The sequence below is a fragment of the Oryx dammah genome, unplaced genomic scaffold (genome assembly GCF_014754425.2).
Source record: "Oryx dammah isolate SB20612 unplaced genomic scaffold, SCBI_Odam_1.1 HiC_scaffold_20, whole genome shotgun sequence".
NCBI lineage: Eukaryota > Metazoa > Chordata > Mammalia > Artiodactyla > Bovidae > Oryx > Oryx dammah.
In genome coordinates, this window is record NW_024070204.1 from 39,302,771 (window position 1) to 39,324,611 (window position 21,841).

Sequence of the window (21,841 nt, forward strand, 5' to 3'; positions counted from 1 at the left end):
TGGAGTGCCTCGGGCTCTGCCTACCTTTAGTTCGTGATTACTAGGTCAGGTATGGATCTAATACTACTCATGTCATGTTCGAGTATCTTCCTTTGCCCAAGCAATAAAAGAAAAGCTTTCTACTACGACATGGGTATAAAGGTTATTGAAAGACTTCAGATAATGCTGTCAACCTCATTTGGCCCTAGAGGATGATCTCTCCAGAAGTGGGTACGGTGTCAAAATATGGAAAGTACTAGTAAAATAAGCATACGACTTGCTTAATAAAAAACAACAACAACAACTTGTTTTCAGGGTGGAGATACGATCCGCTCTAGATTTTAAGGAGAGACGTGGCTAAAAGAGATGTGATATTTTTACCCAAAACACGGTAGACTACACTGTCACCTCTTGGCAATGATATGAGAGGAAGACTGTTAATGCATTTAGCAAACATTTATGGAGAGCCTGTTATTAATAGTGAGTTAATCACTGTTATAGGTGGTAGAGATTCCACAAAGAACAAAGTGCTTTCCTACATTTAGTGAAGGGAGACTGTCAGTAAACAAATATATGTTCAGTTAGGTAGAGATGAGTGTTATGGGGAAAACAAAACACGATAAGGGGATAAGTGGAGCTGGATGGGCCAAAGGGTTAGTATTTTATATGGGATAGTCAGGGAATGCCTCCCTAATAAGGTGACATTAGCTCAAGTAGCTGAAGGAAATAAAGCCTGATTTTATCTGGAGGAGGATACCAGAAACCATTATAAATGTTTCAACAGGAAATTTATTAGTCCTGAGAAAGTGCAGGTCTGTATGTTCTTAAAATGTAGGGGGTGGGAGAAAAGAAAAGGGGGAGCTTTGGGAAAGAATTAGGGCTACATTAATATATATATACTTAATGAAAACAGCAGTGATTGGTAAAACCATAAAATTGGATTGTGTGTTTGCTAATCTCTTACATAGTTTTTAAATGAGACCCATAGTTCTGTTAAACATCATGGTCGTTTCAGTTGAGTTGTAGTGAACATAGGATTGTCTTTTGAAGTTACCCTGCAAACCTTAGACTCACTCAGAAAGCAGTAGTTCGGTTTTGTTGCCCAGACTGGATGATATTATTAATTTGAGCTGAGGAGTAATACACTCAGGTTGTGGCTGACTATGGGCCCCGGTCCAATTCACCAGATTTTGTGCTCTATCTTTAGGGGAGAATGGGCTTTTTATGCCAGGTAGAAGGGAAGAAGGGGCACAGTTTCAAGCAAAGTGAAAGTAAAAATGTTAGTTGCTCTTTACCACCCCCATGGACTATAGTCTGTGGCTGGCTAGGCTCATTTGTCCATGGGATTCTCCAGACAAGAATACTAGAGTGGATAGCCATGCCCTTCTCCAGGGGGTCTCCCCAGTTCAGGGATCAAACCTGGGTCTCCCACGTTGCAGGCATATTCTTTACCATCTGAGCCACTAGGGAAGCCCACTTTCAAGGGGGAAATACAGAAAAGCTGAGTATAGGTAAAGATCCCATGTTACCTGAGCCTCCTATGCTGGTCTTCAGTATGAGCAATATGGTCTTCTAAGGAGTGTGAAATCTCAAGGACAGGAAAGGATGCTGAGGATTTCAGTCTTTTGGAAATTCTTACCTTATATCCTAGATCTCTATCTCAAGAGGGCCTTCATCCTCTTTAAGTGTGAAAGGAGAAGAGGCATTGGTTAGCCTTGTCCCATTCATCCAAGAACTGCTCAAGTTTTTTAATGTTAGCATTAAATGAGGTCACCTATACCAATTGGAAGCTGTTTCCCTGTTCTCAATGACAGTCAGATTTCACCTACATACCTCTCAGGCCTGCCCTGCCTTGAGGGTTGTTGAGCATGCATGCTGGGAGTTGTTGGCTGTTTAAAGAAAGGAGAAGTGGCCCAGGAGTTAAGTGAAAGAAAGTAAAGTCGCTCAGTCGTGTCCAACTCTTTGCGACCCCATGGACTGTAGCCTACCAGGCTTCTCCGTCCATGGGATTCTCCAGGCAAGAGTACTGGAGTGGGTTATCATTTCCTTCTCCAGGGGATCTTCCCTACCCAGGGATCGAACTCGGCTCTCCCGCACTGGAAGCAGACACTTTAACCTCTGAGCCACCAGGGGGCCCAAGAGTAGCAGGAGAAAATGCTAGAATTCTACTTCATAGAGCTGAGGAGCATTTCTGTTGAAGCCCAGTTCTTGAACTGATAATCAAGAGAGATTAAAAAAAAGCAAGGAAGTACTTTCTGAAAAGGGATGAAGTGCAACTCATTTCTTGAGCAAGTTTATCCACAGTTTGCTCGTTTCAAGTACTTCAGTGTTCATGGTTTTATCCTTTTACTAAGTCATAATTCTTTTAAAGTGCTGTCATATACTTAGCAAACATCCTTTGACCATCTAGCCAGGGCCCAGTCTTGTGCCATGCATTGTCAAAAGGAATAGATAACATTGTCCTTGTTCTTGTGGAATTAATAGTTTTGTTAAAAACATAAGACTTCCAGCAGTGAAACAAAAGGAGCAAGTGAAAAGTCAAGTAGGAGGCATAACTCAATGAGAAGAATCCAGACTTTGGAGTCAGGCAGCCGTGGCTTTGACTCAGAGCGCTGACTCTGACTAAGAGTGTGCCTCTGTGAGAGTCTCTTATCCTGTGTGGGCCTCGGCGTCCTCTTCTGTAAAATGGGCCAGTAGTACCTATTACATTGTCCTTTGGATTGCTATGATAATGCACTAATACTATACATAAAGCAATTAGTGCCTGGAACATAGTAAGCACTTTGTTGTTGTTTGGTTGCTCAGTTGTGTCCAACTCTTTGTGACCCCATGGACTGTAGCACGCCAGGCTTCCCTGTCCTTCACTATCTCCCAGAGCTTCCTCAAACTCATGCCCATTGAGTTGGTGATGCCATCCAACCATCTCATCTTCTGTCATCCCCTTTTCTTCCTGCCTTCTATCTTTCCCAGGATCAGGGTCTTTTCCAGTGAGTTGGCTCTTTGAATCAGGTGGCCAAAGTATTGGAGCTTCAACTTCAGCATCAGTCCTTCCAATGAATATTCAGGGTTGTTTGCCATTTGGATTGACTGATTTGATCTCCTTGCAGTCCAAGGGACTCTCAAGAGTCTTCTCCAACACCACAGTTCGAAACCATCAGTTCTTTGGTACTCAGCCTTCTTTATGGTCCAGCTCTCGCACGCATACATGACTACTGGAAAAAACCATAGCTTTGACTGTACAAACCTTTGTTGGCAAAGTGATGTCTCTGTTTTTTAATACACTGTCTAGGTTGGTCATAGCTTTTCTTCCAAGGAGCAAGTGTCTTTTAGTTTCATGGCTGCAGTCACCATCTGCAGTCATTTTGGAGTCCAAGAAAATAAAGTTTGTCACTGTTTCCATCATTTCCCCATCTATTTTCCATGAACTGATGGGAGCAGATGCCATGATCTTTGTTTTTTTAATGTTGAGTTTTAAGCCAGCTTTTTCACTTCTCTTTCACTTTTATCAAGAGGCTCTTTAGTTCCTCTTCACTCTGCCATAAGGGTGGTGTCATCTGCATATCTGATTCCAGCTTGTGCTTCATCCAGTCTGGCATTTCACATGATGTACTCTGCATGTAAATCAAATAAGCAGGGTGACAATATACAGCCTTGACATACTCCTTTCCCAATTTTGAACCAGTCCATTGTTCCATGTCCAGTTCTGGCTGTTACTTCTTGATATACATATGTTTCTCAGGAGGCAGATAAGGTGGTCTGGTATTCCCTTCTCTTTAAGAATTTTTCTCAGTTTGTTGTGATGCACAGTCAAAGTCTTTAGTGCAGTCAGTGAAGCAGAAGTAGATGTTTTTCTGGAATTCTCTATTTTCCAGATTCCAAGATGGAAATTTTATCCAGTTTAATATTTCTGAAGTCCAGATGCCCTGTATAATTGATACGTATATTTACTGTGGTAATGTTTTTCTCTTTTTTTCCTTCCCAAAGTCATTTCTACGTGAGAGAGCAAGGCATCTGTTTTTTAAAATTTATTTTTAATTAAAGGATAATTGCTTTACAATCTTGTGTTAGTTTCTGTTGTATAGTGAAGTGAATCAGCTATAAACATACATATATCCCCTCCCTCTCGAACCTCCTTCCCACTTCATCCCCATCACAGCCCTCTAGGTTGTCATAAAGCACTGGACTGAGCTCCCAAGACAGGACATCTTATAAATGATGAAATCTTTGAAGCAAGAGAAATAAATATTTTCCCTGTATTTTGGATGATAAAATAAGGCTGAGAGAAGTTAACTTACATGCTCAAGATTACTGAAAGTAAGAAAGGCAAAGCTGGAATTTGACTAAGCTTTGTCTAGTTTTGCTTACTTTACCATGCTTCTTGGAAGGAAAAAGTTGCCAACATATAGTCCTTTGTTCACCACACAGCAAAATATGTTTGATCATTCCTAAATTGAGTGGCAGATTGCCTGTTTATTAGTTCTAACAGGAATACATTTTTAGTCCTTCAAGCCAGACTTCATAGGCTGTCTTGTGCAATGTATTGTTGACATCTGTTGGGTGTTTACATCACCGGTGACATTGGTCAATCTGAAAAGTTATTTTCTTTTAGATAAGAACCTATTGGACTCAGATCTTTTTTAGAAATTTCACCCTGACCTGAGTTCACCTGGGTGATACCAGCAGATTTTCCCCTAGACTTTCAGGATCCTGGGTCCTTACAAGGAAATGGGGATGTAGTCATGAGCGGTTGATTATTAAGCGAATTCATTGAAAATTAACAGCAGTATTCTTTGACCTCAGTTTTTATAGCCAGACTGCTAATCTTCAGTAAATATAAGACTGTATTTCTAATCTATTGACTTAGCACAAATTAGCTATTGAATGGGCCAGTTGTTACTGCTAAACATTTTTTGAAGTATATTAAAATTCTTTCCTATGTTTCATTCTCTGAAACACAATCTTGAGGGCCTTTTATTATGCCAGGACAACCTCCCCCAAATCTTATTAAGCTGATTGTTGTTGTTTTGTCTCTCAGTCGTGTCCGCTCTTTTGCAACCCCATGGACTGTAGCCCACCAGACTCTTCTGTCCATGGTATTTCCCAGGCAAGAATACTGGAGTGAGTTGCCATTTCCTTCTCCAGGCAATCTTCCCAACCCAGGGATCAAACCCACATCTCCTGCACATGTCCCCTGCATTGGCAGGCAAATTCTTTACCACTGAACCACCAGGGGAGCCCTAATTATATCGCAGTCACAGTTAATGGAAAAAGACTTCAACAAAGGTGATCACTAGCCTTTGTAAGTATCCTTCGATTTGAGAAGTGAAACTTCTATTGAAAAAAGCCATTTGTAAACCTGGTTCCGTTAAGTTATTCTGAGGTTCTTACAGTGGAGTTCTGTCTCTCCCTTTAACAAGACATAGATGTTAGCATTTTCACCTACATTGAATGAATGAATATATTATTTGTTTGGAATTTGCTTTTCCTTCCTCTAGTCTAGCAGCTTCAGCACCTAACTGTAGTTGTAAAGTTATGTGTGTATGTGTGTGTTAAGTTGCTTCAGTCATTTCTGACTCTGTAGCCCACCAGGCTCCTCTGTCTGTGGGATTCTGCAGGCAAGATTTCTGGAGTGAGTTGCCATGCTCTTCTCCAGGGGATCTTTCCAACCCAGAGATCGAACCCACATCTCTGGCATCTCCTGCATTGGCAGGCAGGCTCTTTACCACCAGCTCTATCTGGGAAGCACCCAAATTACACATAGTGGAATTTGAAATGGTTTATGTGTCAGTCAGCAAGAAACAGAATCTAACTAGAGAGGTTCCTGAGACTTTAATGAAGGGGAAATGCAGGAAGTATGGGTGGGGCTAAAGTCACCAACAAGGTATGTTGAGGCACTCGGACCCCGGCCACAGGGAGGCTCTTGTCACCCCTAGACCTGGAGCAACAGTGGAAGGAAATTATGTTACCATTGTTCTGGGAGGCGGGACCATATGACAGAAGCTAAGGTCCTGTGGGGACAGGTTCTGACAGAGCATGGGGATTGTGGGGGAGGTCATCCCCAACCTCTCCCTCAACCTTGTGGTCTCTGTAGTTGAAATGCAGTGGAGAGTCAGCCAGGAAGGGAGCCTGCAGACCCTGCCCCCAGCAGACCAGCCTCCTGAGGTGCAGTAAAGAGAGAAACCTAGAATGGGTCTGCTAGGGGAGAAGAGTCGATCAGAGACGAACTGGCCCACGTGGGAAACGCTGCCCCCACAAACTGCCCCCCCCCAAAAGAACGATGTATTCAAGGAATTCAGAGCCCTGAACTCATTTAATCTTGGGTTAGCATCTCCTTTCTGAATCGCCTTTAAACACATTTGGAGTCACTGACAGCAGATAGAATTGCTGCTCATTTCAGTCTGTCCCAGTCTCAGCACTGAATGTGGTTGTAGGGCCAAAGGGGGCTGGCCCTGTAGCTCCCTGATAGCAAACAGGAAAAACAAAAAAAGCGAGAATGTCATTGAGAATTTCTGCAAGAAGTATAACAACTAGGGATAAACTAGGAGTGGTGAGAAAGCCTGGAGGAGGCACGAGCCTAAAAATACCCTGTGAATGATTTCCCAGCTCTTGGGTCGTGTTCTGCACCATGCTCTTGCAGCCCTGGTATCTTCCAGAGTCCTCATTGCAGGCAAGGTTGGGGACTCTTTATTATAAATAGTGAGTCCCAAGAGATGACTGCTGTCAGTATGAACAGTGGTATTACCCATCTTACACATCAGCCAACAGGGAGTCTATATTTGAAGCTACCAGCAGGAAAGGGACAAATAATGTCTTTAAAAGGGACAGAAGTATCACTATGTGAGATGTTTAGTTGTGGGCTGTCACTTGGTTAAAGACTATACTGATTAATGTTCCATTGGCAGCTGACAAGAAATAAACATCCTTACCTAATTTATTCTATGGCTCATACCTTAGTCCTTTCTGGGTTGCTAGAACAAGATGCCACAGTCTAAGAGGCTTACAAATGATAGAAACATACTGCTCACAGTTCTCAGGGTGTAAGTCTAAGATCAGGGTACCAGCTTGGTTGGGTGAGGGGCCTCTTCTGGGTCTCGAACTTCTCATTGCATGCCCACACAGTGGAAGGGGCTACAGAGCTCTCTGGGGTCTCTATAAGAGCCCTCATCCCATTCACAAGGGCTCATGACCTAATCACCTCCCAAAGGCCTCACCACTAATCCCATCACCTTTGGGAATTAAGATTTCAGCTGATGAATTTGGCTTCAGACTGCAGCAATTGATTATAATCTTTTGTACTTCTTTTGCTTCATCATACTTTTGTCTGGCAAAATTCCAGCCCAGAATAAATCCAGCTGTCTACCTACACCATGCCAGCACTTGAGAGCTTAATATGACAGGAGAAAACGCACACCCTGCTGGTCGGTTGCTGGTTAAATGCATGGCCACTAACCTCCCCAACTTTTTCATACAACTGGCAAAGCCATTTTCCCTGATCCATTCACTTTGTCTAGACAACTATTTCACAGCTTTTCTCACTTCTCTCCTCAAGCCCCTAACACTTCCTTCCTGCATCCTACCTCTGTGCAGATAGCCTTCTTTCTCTCTCACTGCAGACAGACCCCACGCACAACAGAAGGGACTCTGCAGGCTCCCACCACACCTGCTTCTCTCCTGGAGTCAGTGCCCATCAGCTCTGCCTTCCTCCTGCTAACACAGCATTTTGTAGGCAAACCGCTTCACATGATACCTGCTTTCTCTCTTGCCGCCTTCTTAGGAACATTACCCCCACAACTCTCCCTCTCTCTGATTTATTTTTTCCTCTCCACTGGATCATTCCATCACCATAAAAACATGCCATAGTGTCCCAATATTATTATAAAAGATAAGCATACAATTGTTGATCCTGTCTTCCTTTAGCCGCCCCCCCCCCCCCCATTTTTCTATCCTTTTCAACAAAACTCCATGTTTGGCTGAAATGTACTCCACTGACTATGGTAGGATAGTGGATGGAAGCTGAGCTTGGCCACTGGGACAGCTGCTGCCCTGTCCCACTTGCTAAATTCACTAGCGCGTGCTCAGTCCTCATCTCGGTTCACCTCTTGGTTCACCCACACTTCTCACTTGGTGTCCAGGATGCTACATTTTTCTAGTTTTTCTCACACGTCACAGGTCTTCCTTGTAAGCTTTTTGCTGTCTTTGCTTATTACCTCAACCTCTGACTGTTAGAATGACCCAGAGCTGGCTTCAGACCTTTTCCGGCACCCTTCTCCCACCATAAGCACTCCCCTACTCCCATTCCAGGAATCCAGGCTCTCATACTAAGAATTAAAACCCAAGTCCACAGGTTTTGTAGCTTTTGGCTTCTGCTCCAGCTGCTAGTAGGTTGCTGGAAAAATCAGTCTTTGAAAATTTGAATACCTTTACTCTAAGGGTTTAATACAATATACACTGAAAACTTTCAAACTGTTCCCTCCTGAGTTTTGGACACATCTATTTTGACTACCTAGTTGAAATTCCCACTTGATTTATAGCCACTCTAAATTGAGTTCACCAGAATTTAAGTGACCACCCTTAACTGAATCATCCTTCAGTCATCTACTGTCCCCTCCATCGTTCAGTTGCTTAGGCTGAAAAACACTGGAGTCCTCTTGGCTCTGGTCTTACTCCATTCTCACTGGTCTGCTGCTTCCCACTTGCTCACCCTCTCCCTCCATCATCCCACCACTTTTATCATCAGTGCATCAGGTCATCTCATGCCTCCTCTCAAAGCCCACCAGTACCCTCCCATTTCATGTGTCCTGTGAGGCCCTGCACTCGGCAGATGTCTCTGGAATAATAGTATATGTGTGTCCTGTAAAACAGGGGCTTCCCAGGTGGCACTAGTGGTAACGAACCCATCTTTCCAATGCAGGAGACCTAAGAGGCATGAGTTCAATCCCTGGGTTGGGAAGATCTGCTGGAGAAGGGCATACCTACCCACTCCAGTACTCTTGTCTGGAGAATCTCATAGACAGAGGAGCCTGGCCAGCTAGAGTCCATAGGGTTGCAAAGAGTTGGCCACAACTTAGCACGTACACACTTCCTGTTAAACTCTGTGTTCTGAAAAAAGAAAAAAAAAGTCACTCAGTTGTGTCTGACTCTTTGCGACCCTTTGGGCTCTACAGTCCATGGAATTCTTCAGGCCAGAATACAGGAGTTGGTAGCTGTTCCCTTCTCCAAGGGATCTTTCCGACCCAGGGATTGAACGCAGGTCTTCCTCATTGCAGGTGGATTCTTCACCAGCCGAGCCACGGAGGAAGCCCATGTTCTCCCTTACATCTGAAAAATGTACTCTTAAAAAAACAGGATTTGGGGGGAAAGTGGAGTAGAGCGGGCCTCTCCTAATCTTCTATGACTTAAAACCCCAGCACTCACCAGAGATAGCTTGGGAGAGCTGCACCGGTGGGAGGGGGCATGTTTTTGGGGAGACAGCAAGGGGCAGGTTCTCATTCTCTCAGCTGGAGGTGAAATCCATCCGGCCTGTGCTGCAGCCAACCTGAGGGCTTTCTCCTTTCCTGCAAAGAGATGAGAATTCTATTCCAGCTTTTCTGGCTCCTTTTGCCTAAGGAAAAAACAAAACAAAACCCAAAAAACAAATGTTTCCATGTTATACCAACATTTATGCTGCTATCTGCCAATAGCCTATGAGCTAATTGCTGTTACAGAAACACACGTTGTAACAGAACAGCCTGTCCTCGCTTACTCTGTCTTCTTGCAGCCTCCTCCGATGTGTCAGGAGAGCACTCACCTACAGGCTTCTGTCTTTGTTCTTCTTACCACCTGGTGAGACCTTCCTCCTAAATCCTCCCGATTTCTTCATCTTTTTCAGACCTTTATGCTAATGTGTCCTGCCTAGTAGCAGCTTCCCTGGACAGCTCCTTTAAGAGGACAACAGCCTCACTGTCCCCCAACCCTGACACTCTCTCCTGCACGTCACTGTTTATTTTTCCCCATGGCGCTTATCATCTGATATATATGACTCACTTATTGCCTGACCCACATCCGTGAGTCTACAAGCTTCTGGGAAGGCAAGGATTGTGGACTTTTTCATTTTATTTGCTTCCTGTGTTTTCCTCTGCTGGATCTCCAGTGCCTGGAACTTGGGCCCACATGTGAGAGAGGCATTTCAAAAATGTTGACTGAATGAATGAACCTCAAACTCCTTTAGAATTCATCAGAATTTCCTTCCAGGCTAGAGAACAGTCTGTCTGCCTTTATTTTTCTTCTGATGTTGTTTATATGTTTGTGTGCATATGTGACAGGAAGAATGGATTTTATCAAGCCTGTTTTCGTGTCTTCTTTGGTATGCATCAGACTTGCATGCTGTTTCATACTCACCACAGTGCCCCCGAGGATGTTCTAACCTTTTAAGCTTTGGTATTTTAGTAATTTATTATAAAGGGTGTGCTGGAAAAGATTGTGGTGGCAGGTTGAGTGTATCTTTTTGTACCCTTCTACCAACATAAGTACTGTTTGCTCCCCTTTAGAAATCCAAGCTTTTGTGATAGCAATTAAAAATTAAGTTAATTAGGTTTGTGGATTTTCAAATGTTAGCCTGTGCTCTAACTGCTAGTGGGTTACTGTAAAATTAATTTTTGATGGAAATTTGAAATGTATTACCTCTATACCCGCTACCAGTCAGTGTATAGTTAGAGAAAACAGATCCTCCCAATATTCCACAGTGATGTCCATGGCACAGGTTTATGCTAATATTACGAAGGGGCAGGGGGATGATGACTAACTCTCTCTGGTGCTGGACATGGCTTCATGAGGGTGGTGTTGAGAGATGGTGGTGGTGTTTGAGGTTGATAGGGCAGAGGGAAATAAGTGAAGAGGTTCTCAAGGCTGGGGGTGCAGACCAGGGTCATTCCAGTGATCCAGGAGTCGGCATGTGCCATTTAAGGCACAGAAATGTACAGATTCCAGTGTATTCATCAATATATGGTGAATAATTAGGCATAGAGGTGAGGGGGAATGTAGGAAATCCTGACAAGAGCGGCAGACCCCTGTGAACTTGACCCCCCTAGGGAGCTCTCAAAGTTTTAGGTGATATGACTGGATTGGTCTTCCCATTCCTCACCTTTCCCAAACAGTACTTGGCTTCTTGGAACTGACAGCTTGTTTGGAGAAAAGATCTCTGTCCCCAGTGCTTAGATGAGTGCCTGGCATATAATAGAAGGACCATTTGTTTCATAAATATATAATACATACACACACACACACATATAGACATACACACACATATATGATTTGTATACATTTGTTGTTGTTCAGTTGCTAAGTCATGTCTGACTCTTTGCCACACTGTGGACTGCAGCATGCTAGGCTTCCCTGTCCATCACCAATACCCAGAGCTTGCTCAAACTCATGTCCATCGAGTCAGTGATGCCATCCAACCATCTCATCCTCTGTTTCCCCGTTCTCCTCCTGCCCTCAATCTTTCCTAGCATCAGGGTCTTTTCCAATGAGTCAGCTCCCTGCATCAGATAGCCAAAGTATTAGAGCTTCAGCATCAGTCCTTCCCATGAACATTCAGGACTGATTTCCCTTAGGATTGACTGATTTGGTCTCCTTGCAGTTCAAGGGACTCTGAAGAGTCTTCTCCAGTGCCACAATTCAAAAGCATCAATTCTTTAGTGCTCAGCTGTCTTTATGATCCAGTGCGCACATCTATCAGAGAAGGCAATGGCAACCCACTCCAGCACTCTTGCCTGGAAAATCCCATGGATGGAGGAGCCTGGTAGGCTGCAGTCCATGGCGTCACGAAGAATCGGAAATGACTGAGCGACTTCACTTTCACTTTTCACTTTCATGCATTGGAGAAGGAAATGGCAACCCACTCCAGTGTTCTTGCCTGGAGAATCCCAGGGACGGGGGAGCCTGGTGAGCTGCTGTCTATGGGGTAGCACAGAGTTGGACATGACTGAAGTGACTTAGCAGCAACAGCAGCAGTTCACATCCATACATGACTACTGGAAAAACCATAGCTTTGACTAGACGGACCTTTGTCGGCAAAGTAATGTCTCTGCTTTTTAATGTGCTGTCTCTGTTTGTCATAACTTTTCCTCCAAGGAGCAAGCGTCTTTTAATTTCATGGCTGCAGTCACTATCCACAGTGATTTAGAGCCCAAGAAAATAAAGGCTGTCACTGTTTCCACCTTTTCCCCTCTATTTGCTATCAAGTGACGGGACTGGATTCCATGATCTTCGTTTTTCGAATATTGAGTTTTAAGCCAGCCTTTTCATTCTCCTCTTTCACCTTCATCAAGAGGCTCTTTAGTTCTTCTTTGCTTTCTGCCATAAGGGTGGTGTCACCTGCATATCTGAGGTTATTGATATTTATGCCAGCAATCTTGATTTCCTCTTGTGATTCACCCAGCCTGGCATTTTGCATGATGTACTCTGCACAGAAGTTAAATAAGCAAGGTGACAATATACAGCCTTGATGTACTCCTTTCCCAATTTTGAACCAGTCCATTGTTTCATGTCTGATTCTAACTGTTACTTCTTGATCTGCATACAGATTTCTAAGGTGTCAGGAGACAGCTAAGGTAGAGAAAATGCAGCAGTGAATAGTGATATATATTTGAATGAATGATCTATCAATATTCATTTCTGCATTTTCTCTGTAGTAAAGCTTAACTATATATTCAAATCCTTTAGAGTCCTGCACTTGACTAGCAGGTTGCTCATTGAAAACTAGCTGTATAGACTGTGAATTAATAAAAGTAATGGCACAAGTAGACACCCCATAACAGTTTTTGACTTGGATATTTTAGTTGTGACACATCTTCTTTCTCAATTCTGTCTTAGGTTCCTTCTACCAGCTCTGATCTACTTCTCAACTTGTGGTGTTTTAACACCCCTCTCCCGCCAAAATAAAAATTTTTGAACACCTTAAGGTTCTTACTTTGGTGTCCTGAACTCGTGGCTCTGGGAGAAGAAAAAATTTAATGATCAAGGAAATAAAGTTGAATTAGATCCTTCATGAAGTTTATGATGAAAGCAGTACCCTTCTGTAAGCATAGTCTTCCAGTCTGCCACTAACAGGTTGGGTATCACTGATAAGCTCCTCCACATTTCTGCATCTCAGTAGACTAATGTGGCCAAATTTCCATAATCAAATGGTTACCAGAGACCTAATATTTTCACCACCACCACCACCCCAAACTTACCTCTTGGTGAGATTTCAACTGTATAGTTTATATGAGAGGAAAACACCCTACTCAGCCTCTTTAATCATCTCATCCCAAGGCTGGGATGAGAAATACACAGTAAAAAGTCATTTGTGCAGTCTCCATGTGACTTTGTGGATTATTCAGCCTCTAGTCCTCTCCCTTCCATGTGGAGGCCAGCTATCTTTGGCAACTTCATAACTTATTAGCAGCCCAACTAGGGGCCAGGGAGAGGAAATGGATGAGATAAAGCTTAAGTATGTCACATTGGTTCTTTCTTAGCAGCTCTGAAAAAAGGCTTAGCAGGATGAGGCTAAAACTTGATTAAAGAGGTTTGTGGATTATCTGTGACTTTAGCTTATGTATCTTACCTTCCTCCTTTCTCCTGTTCCCTTTTCTAGTAATTAAGCATGAGTTGGCTGTAGACATGAATGAGGTTGATATAAAAGTTCTTTACTATCCTACAGGTTCTTGAAAAAAAAATGTTTAATTACAGGAAAATCAAAATAAAATTTACTTTGTTATTTTTCCTAGTCAAATTTGGGCAAGTTCTTGACCAGAACTGTGACTAAATATAGTAAAATAATTGCTTAAGTCAAAAGATGCACCTTACATCTATGTTCTGGATTCCACACGCAGAAATCTGGCTGCTTACAAGTGGCCTCTGGGTGCAGGTCCTCAAACAAGATTTGTTCTGCAAATCTTCCATGAGCAAGGTCACATCTTTGGGTAGGCAGACCCAGAGATTTCATACTCAGAAGATAAATTCATGCTAAATTTCTTGGAGAAATCTTTAGCCTTGCTTCTCTGATAACCAGGCCTTTCTTCCCTCCTTTTAGAAATTGTGATTCCCCCAAAATTATTATCTGGGTTTATGTAAACTGCAAGCTATTCATGATCATGGACATAAATGATTCTAGATGCAAGAAAAAAAAAATCCAGAGATAGACAGATAATCTGAAACCAACTTTAGTGAAGAAGCCATAGAACAAGGTTCAGGATTTAAGAAATAGAGGTCAAAGTTGGGGCATGGCCTCAGTAAGATGGAGGATAGGGCAGTGATGAACCTGGGACCTCTGGTGAGGCAATGCCCAGGCATGCCCCTGGAACTCTGTCATGGCAGGGACATTGGTAAAGATCAGTGATTATTATAGAAAGAGACGGGAAGATGGAAGGAAAAGATTGTGGGAGGGTCCATGGGGTCCCCAAAATAGTATCATCCCAGTTCCATTTGATAAAGGAGCTTTGTAAACTTTCTTATGTTTCCAACATGTAAAAGAAGACTGGATCTTTAGGGACCAGTAAGACACTCCATTTCACTGGGAATTTGTGACATCTTGGAGGAGAAAGAACGTTGGGGGCGTGATGGGCCAACTAAGTCACAAAGCCAGCTATCTCATTAAAGGTGGCCAGAAGAGGGCAGTTACCTTTTATCAAGAGCACAACTGAAGTTGCAGAGAGTACTTCTGCTACAGAGTCATAAAGCATGGTGCAGGTTTACCCAAGATGCAGTATCTTACACATTAGTAGGCCCTTAATACGTTTGCTAAATACATACTAGCTGCTGCTTTTTCCCAGATCTCATCAGACTTCCAGAGAGACCTTGAACCTGGTCCCTTCCAGAAAACCAAAGAATGACTCTACAGGGAAATGATTGCAAATCCAGAAAGCAGTTTTGCCTTACTGGTAAAAACAGTTTTCCTTTCCTTGTAGTTTACTTTGGCATAGGCTAGTGTCTCTTTCATGGCAGACAGCTACTGTTTGCAACTGTTATCATATTTTTCCTTCCTTATCTTCCAGTATACTGTCTTCCTGTTCAAACTTTCAGTTTACTAATGAAGCCCACTTTATAAGCTGTTGCATTTTTCTTGGTCCATGAGATCAATCTTACTGTGCTCTGTGTCATCTCCATAGCTTTGGCTTCTGTTTACTCGGGAGTTAGTTGTTCACAGGAAGGAAGAGAGATGGTAGACATAGCCTGAGGACTAACTTAATGATTTCCTTCATTTGGCAGTAAGGCTTAATTAAGATCCCAGTTGCATGTTGTTGGATTTAGTCTATGACCTTCTGGAACACAGTCTTGACTTAACACTGGGTGGATATAAAAACAGTAAGCCAAGAAATTTGTGCTTCTCTGGACTGTAGCTGTTTGTTTAGCTGTAGAAAATTTAGTGGGTGGTCCAGGCTTCACCACCGGTAAGCAGAGCTGAGTTGGAAAATGGTTGTTGAAGGAGAGCGGTAGCAATCCTTCCATTTCTTTTTATCACAGTCTAGAAATTAGTTCATTGGGCAGGTTGATCTTGTAGTAGTACATATTTTCGTTTTCTCTCCATCAAGTCTAAGAGCTATGCTCATTGAAAGCTCTTCTTGACCCATGAAGTGAATAACAATAATGATTGTCACTGGAAACAAAGACTTTATTTGGCCTACTTTTGGAGTGGATACAGAGAATAACTGTAATGTTATAGAGTAGATTTTTATTTACTTTTTGATTATTCATTTGAGTGAACGTAACCTCTAACTGGTATTTGTTTTTGACTTTTGTCAATGTGCTCCCTGTATGGGAGAGGCAAAAGACCTAAAGTTGGTACAGCCAACATATAAAATTTATTAAACTGCACCATTAACTACCACTTTCATTGCCACCTTTAAAGTGAGAGTTTGTTAACCGGATCACTAGTACTCTGCACCCTAAAGCCTAAAAACGGTTCACCTTTACCATAAACACATAAGCCAAAAACCACTTGGATGCAGCATGACACAGTGGTTGGCTCAGGAGGGCTAACTGGGATCTTGGTTTGGCTGCTCCCAAGCTATGTAACCTTGGGTTTCAGGAACCTGATCTTGGTTTGGCTGCTTCCAAGCTGTGTAACCTTCTGGTACATATGATGATTGCAGCGTTTCTTCATCGGGGTTGTGAAATTAGGTAATATATACAAAGAGCTTAGAACAGTATCTCACCCTGTAGGGAAAGTAGGGGAGAAACAATGAGAGGAAAGGGGACAAGACAGTAAGGGGTGGGGAAGAGGAGAAGGGAGAAAATGCTAGAGAAACAGGGGAAGGATCTCAAATATAAAATGTTTTTCACAAGAAGAGAAACACAGGTATGCTCATACGATTTGGACGAACTTTGGTGTACATCAGCAAAAGATTGGCGCTTTTGAAGCAGAGGTTTGGGCCTGTGTGATTTATGTCCTGCCCAGCTGCCTGGTGTCCCCTGTGGTCGAATTGATCCCTATTGGTACAAAGAATTTTTTGGACAGGCAATTGGGGCAAACTTTGAAGCCTGATTGTTTGAACTTATTTGCCAAAATGTGTAATTATTTACTGGTGCTTGCTAAAGATGTTAGCTTAGCTTTTATGGCTGAGTCAGGATTAAGTTTAATACTTGGAGGCATCTTCTTCAGTTGGCCTGGCTGTTGTGACAGCCCTTGGTTTGGCATGTAGCAACCAAACCTACTGGTTAATTCATTAGACATTTATTATTTAGAAATTTATCTTCTCAAAGCAAAAAAAAACAATGCTTTGTTATGTCCCATCTCTTTCCTCTAAGAAGACAGTAACTGTTAGTTTAATATCAATGGACTGATATTAAATGGGGGTTGAGAAAATAAATTTTGAAAAGACAGTAATAACAAGAATTTTCCTCTGAAGATTTTCTTTTAAAAACTTGAAGTGAGATTTATCAAAACAATAATTTAACTTTGAAATAAGATCAAACTAGCGAATTAGAATTTCTAGATCAGGAATGTGTGACTACATCTTTGGGCCTGTAGGCACTCAATAACACTGAATGAATGAATACAGTATCTAAATTAGCATAACTGTCCCTTGGAATAATATTAAGTCAAAGGGGGATATGTCATCACTTCTTTATGGTCAGGACCTATGTTGTCTATTCCAATTAAAAGAAAAAAATGTGATATAAAGGAAACAAAGTGAAATGCTCTTTATTTCTATTGTGTTTGACATCTGTAGTAAGTTTTGAGTTGATTTTCCAAATCCTGTTGTATTGAGATTGTCAGATGTTTCTTAGTGGTGTCTTGTTCGTTCCAACTTATAGTGAAGGTTAGGTTACTGCCATTCTGGGTAGATGTATGTTTTACGTTATTAAAATGGCATGTCTTCTGGGCATGATCATGTAATCCAAACACTTGCATAATTTCTCTTGATGCTGTGCTCTTTTGCCATTGCAGAGTCTAAGGACCAAATGAGGTCTTGTTCCTTTCCTGATATTCTTCTGAACAATTTAGAATATGCCAAGTCTATTGACACAATGAACTGGCTCAGTGTTCTGTTTTCTGGTGTTCTCAGATTACCCACCAGCTGTAAGTTTAGATATTAAAGGCAATGACTGTGATACTCTCCCTGCACTGCTCTTCCTTCTGCTTCTTTCCCTAAAATTGGTCTCTTGATTCCAGTATATTAATAATGAATAGTATTAATAGTTTTATATGAATATCTTGATAATTATTTTTATTACTAGCATTATAATAATAGCATATGTGTGAACACACATATATAAAGGGGAGAGAGTGATTGGTAGATAATTTGGCATTGGATGAATGCTAAAATTTTTTATTAGACAAATTTTGTGAGTGTGTGTGGTGGTGTTTGTTCCCTTTGCAACTCAAATAACAGACTTCTTGGGATGCAGGGAAAACATATGCTCAGGAAACAAGAGCCTCCTTTTCCACTGTCGGTATGGAAGACATATGCGAAAGAAATGAAGGGATGTGTTTGCTGGAGCCAGGGCTCTGTGAGCAATAACACGGGTAGGAAAAACGGCTCACAGGGAAGTAAAAGCTTGGGGCACTTTCTCCTGGCAGAGCAATCTCGTCCTCATCAGCTTTTCCCTGGCCTCAGAAGTACATGTGGAGTGACCACCGCAGAGTGCCCAGCTTCTCAGGTCCCCATTGCCCCCTTCCCAGTGTGAGTGGGACACCACAGGACCGTTTCTGCCTCTTCCTGCCATTAGCACACGCAGCCTACATGAACACATCCCAGTGGAGGGGACAGAGACTGTTGGCATTTACAGGGATCCAGGGTGATATCTGATCTTCCCACTAGAGAAAAGTGAGAGAGAGAATGATTCTTTGGGACTCTGAAAATATAAAAACACAAATCAAAAATTGAAACTGGAGAATCCACTTAAGAGTTGATAGAAAGTGCTAAACTCTGCATGGGTCATGTGGCTTATTCTTGGCATTTGAGGAGCCAGAGGCTCTTGTGGTCTAATCTGGAGAGTCACTAACTCACTGTGTCACCTTGGCAGATTGGTTGGTCTCCTTGTGCTGTAGTATTCAGTCCAGCTGCTGGAGGGAATGAAAGCAAGACCTCACTGAAACCAGATGCTGCCTCTCTGAAGGGCTTTCAGCAATAAATAATATCGTATATACTTTGTTCCTGGCAGCAAGTGCTGAACTGTTATAACCCCCTGTTTTCACTTGCTTCTAAGATTCTGGAAATTTCTCGTTTGGGCTTGAATTTTTCCATGCTTGTCCTCAGCCCAAAGCTCTTTGGAAAGTTTGACCAAAATTTCACTTAGCTGTTTTTCCTGAATGATGGGAGAATGAGGGCAATGCATTGTTTCTTCAGCTCATAAAATAAATGTCAATTTTTGCCTGGTATACGTCAGAAAAACAGCAAAGCTGCTCCGTTTAACGTGTCTAGTAAAAGAATCATGGGCTGGTCAAGAATGCCTGCAGAAGACAATTTTAGGTCGCTCTAAAAGGTTGTATCCTCTTGTGTTTAAACAAGACCACACACAATTGGGACACACATGGAAAGCTCTAGTCTAATGTTAAAGATGGCCGAAGAGGAAGATTCCACTTAGTCTCTCAGGAATCCATCCCCACCTAGTTACCAAGAGGCAGTCGCAGCTACCATCGGTTCTCATCTTTCTTGACCACTTGCTCCATGTCTACGTGGTTCCTAAAGACTTCATGATTATTTGCTGTCACTGACCCCCTTGTCTACATTTTGAATAAAGTAGACCTTGTCTTTCAAGTGGACTTCAAAGAAGCCTTCTGTGATCATCAAAATAGCTCATGCATTTCTTCAAAGCATTTGCAGCCTAATTACATACATGTGTAATGACTTCAGCTGTGCTTCCCCACTAGACCCACAGCTCCATTATGGCAGAGCCCATGTCTCTCTTACTCATTGTCTCTGTGACACTTAGCTTTAATGTTGAGCATATGGTGGAAACTCATTGCTGAATGAATTAAATCACTGTGACTACAATTGTTCTTACTGGCATTTGTTCATAGATTTGTCCGTTTAGACATGCATGCGTGCGTTCAACAAGCATCATCATCTGTTTTATGCCAAGAGTTGCCGGGAATCTGTCCTTTGGTCAATGACACAGACGTTCTTAAGGATTTATTACTTATACACCAAAGCAAGTATATTATGTGGGTACCATTGCTTTTCCTATAATTGGAATATTCGGCTAATAAAGTAAAAGCAGACCCAGGAAATTTATCATTTACTGAGCATCTGTTATGTGCCAGGCACTGTATTAGGTACTGAAAAGAGAAAGATTGGTAAGAAACAGTCTCTGTCAAGAAATGTCCTGTAGGCTAATGGTAGCAAGACAAGTCCTGAAATAACTATTACTCAAGGCAGAATATAATAATCAGGTGAGAGTTAAAAGCTTGAGAGAGATTGCTGTGCCACAAGATACCTTGTGACCTTGTGCAAATCTCCTGAAGAATCAAGGAAAGATTTCCGGTGTTCCCGTTATGGTCAGAGGCCCCCTGAGGATAAGCGGTTAGTTGTGCTTCCTCTCACAGCCGCATGGGGCTCTCCTTAACCCCACCAGCTTTTTGCACTCTCTGCCTTCAGCCTTGAGAAACGGGTCCAGTCTCTCACTACTGGACAACAAACTTGCCATCAAGATCATTATTATATGCATAAGACCCCCAAGATCTCTTTATGCTTTATACAAACATGGGTACATTTTTGCCTCTAGCTTTCCTTGTTTCACCCTAAGTTTGAAGAATGTTATGGCAGAAACCGAAGTATGTACATTCATAGGCAGTTGGCTGGAGGACAAACAGCTCTTTACACTCCAGCCACACTGACTTTTTCTCATGTTCCCTAACTCACCAAGCTAACTGTCCTCTTGCCTGGTGTGTTTCATCCTCAGATTTTGGCATTGCTGGCTCCTCTTGTCATTCTGGTCTCAACTCAACTGAAAGGTCTTTTGTGACCCCAGTAACCAACCATCCCTACCCATGTTTCCATTTACTTTCTATCATGTCATCCTATTATGCTTGCTTTATAGCATTTAGCCATCTGATAGTTTTCCACTCATTGTTGTTCAGTCACGAAGTCATGTCCAGCTCTTTGTGACTCCATGGACTGCAGCACCCCAGGCTTCCCTGTCCTTCACTATCTCCCGGAGTTTGCTCAGATTCATGTCCATGGAGTCGGTGATGCTGTCTAACCATTTTTCACTTGCTTACTGGCTATTGTAAATTTTCTTCCAGTAGGATTCTCAGTTTCATGAAATAGGAAAGCTTTAGTGCTGATTTAGAGTGTCCCGGAAAGTGTATGATGCATGATAGGTGCTCAAACATGCACATTGAATGACTAATTGAATACAAGAATGGCCAGAGGCTGAGGGCAGTGGTTGAATCCTATTATGCTCTTTGCCTGAGGAAAACCTCTTGTCCACTGATCTTCCGGTGCCTTTGCCTTGGCACCAACCCCAACCTACCTAGGAGAAGCAATAGACATTAGGATGGTGTATATCCATGCTCTTCAGATGAAAGGGTGCAGCTCTAATACAGGCTCCTTTGATCTCTACTGTAAAGATGCCGTTGCTGAGACCAATATGTTTCAAGATTTCATCCATAGTTCTTATTCTAGGCCTTCTGGTTATCACTGACTTCCAGGTATAATTTAGAATGTCATTTCAGGTTTATGAAGCTCTGTATGCTGTAGGCCTTCTCTGAAACTTTTTCAACACATCTTAAAAACTTTAGTTTCTCTTGGTAATGATTTTCATCTACCAAAGAGTCTATCTAGTTAAAAATCAGATCACTGAAGATATTTCAGGGGTGTGGGTGTGGGGGGGGGGGTCCCCGTGGGTGTGTGGGTGTGTGTGTATGTGTGTGGGTGTGTGTTAAGTCACTTCAGTCTTGTCTGACCTATGCAACCCTATGAACTATAGCCCACCAGGCTCCTTTGTCTATGGGATTCTCCAGGCAAAAGTACTGAAGTGTGTTGCCATTTCCTTTTCCGGTAAGAGGGTAGGAGCGGGGCCTGGTGGGGAGGGAGTCTTCCTGACCCAGGGATCAAACCCACGTCTCTTTCGTCTCCAGCACTGACAGGCAGGTCCTTTACCACTAGTGCCGCCTGGGAAGCCCTACCTCAGGCATACATTTTTCATAATACTTAGGCTGATTGTGTTTTAAGTTGATTTTTCTCTGCTGAGAAAACCTAAAGGAGGAGGGGGGCAAAAACTGACTTCTCTTTTTTAAAAGAGAAGATTTTATTAGGGTTGAGAGTTCTAATTACATAAAATGTATTTCTCTAGTTCTTAACTGAATCAAAATTGAAGCAAACAGACAATTTGGGGAAATAGTTTGGGGTGACCAGGTTTTGACATGTTCATGGGTTCTCTCAGCTGTTTAAAA

At 42.4% G+C, this 21,841-nt stretch overlaps 1 protein-coding gene and 1 long non-coding RNA gene across 3 annotated transcripts in view; one reads left to right on the plus strand and one right to left on the minus strand.

Moving 5' to 3' along the window:
* GHR (growth hormone receptor) overlaps nt 1–21,841 on the plus strand; it is a 297,195-nt gene that overhangs the window by 76,336 nt on the left and 199,018 nt on the right. The gene's annotated exons all lie outside the window — the stretch shown is intronic.
* LOC120879429 overlaps nt 5,741–21,841 on the minus strand; it is a 29,846-nt gene continuing 13,745 nt past the window's right edge. The window contains exons 3-5 of the long non-coding RNA XR_005724790.1: nt 11,099–11,180; nt 9,394–9,580; nt 5,741–6,438 (exon numbers count right to left, since the gene is read on the minus strand). This is a non-coding gene — a long non-coding RNA (uncharacterized LOC120879429). The remainder of the gene's footprint in view (nt 6,439–9,393; nt 9,581–11,098; nt 11,181–21,841) is intronic.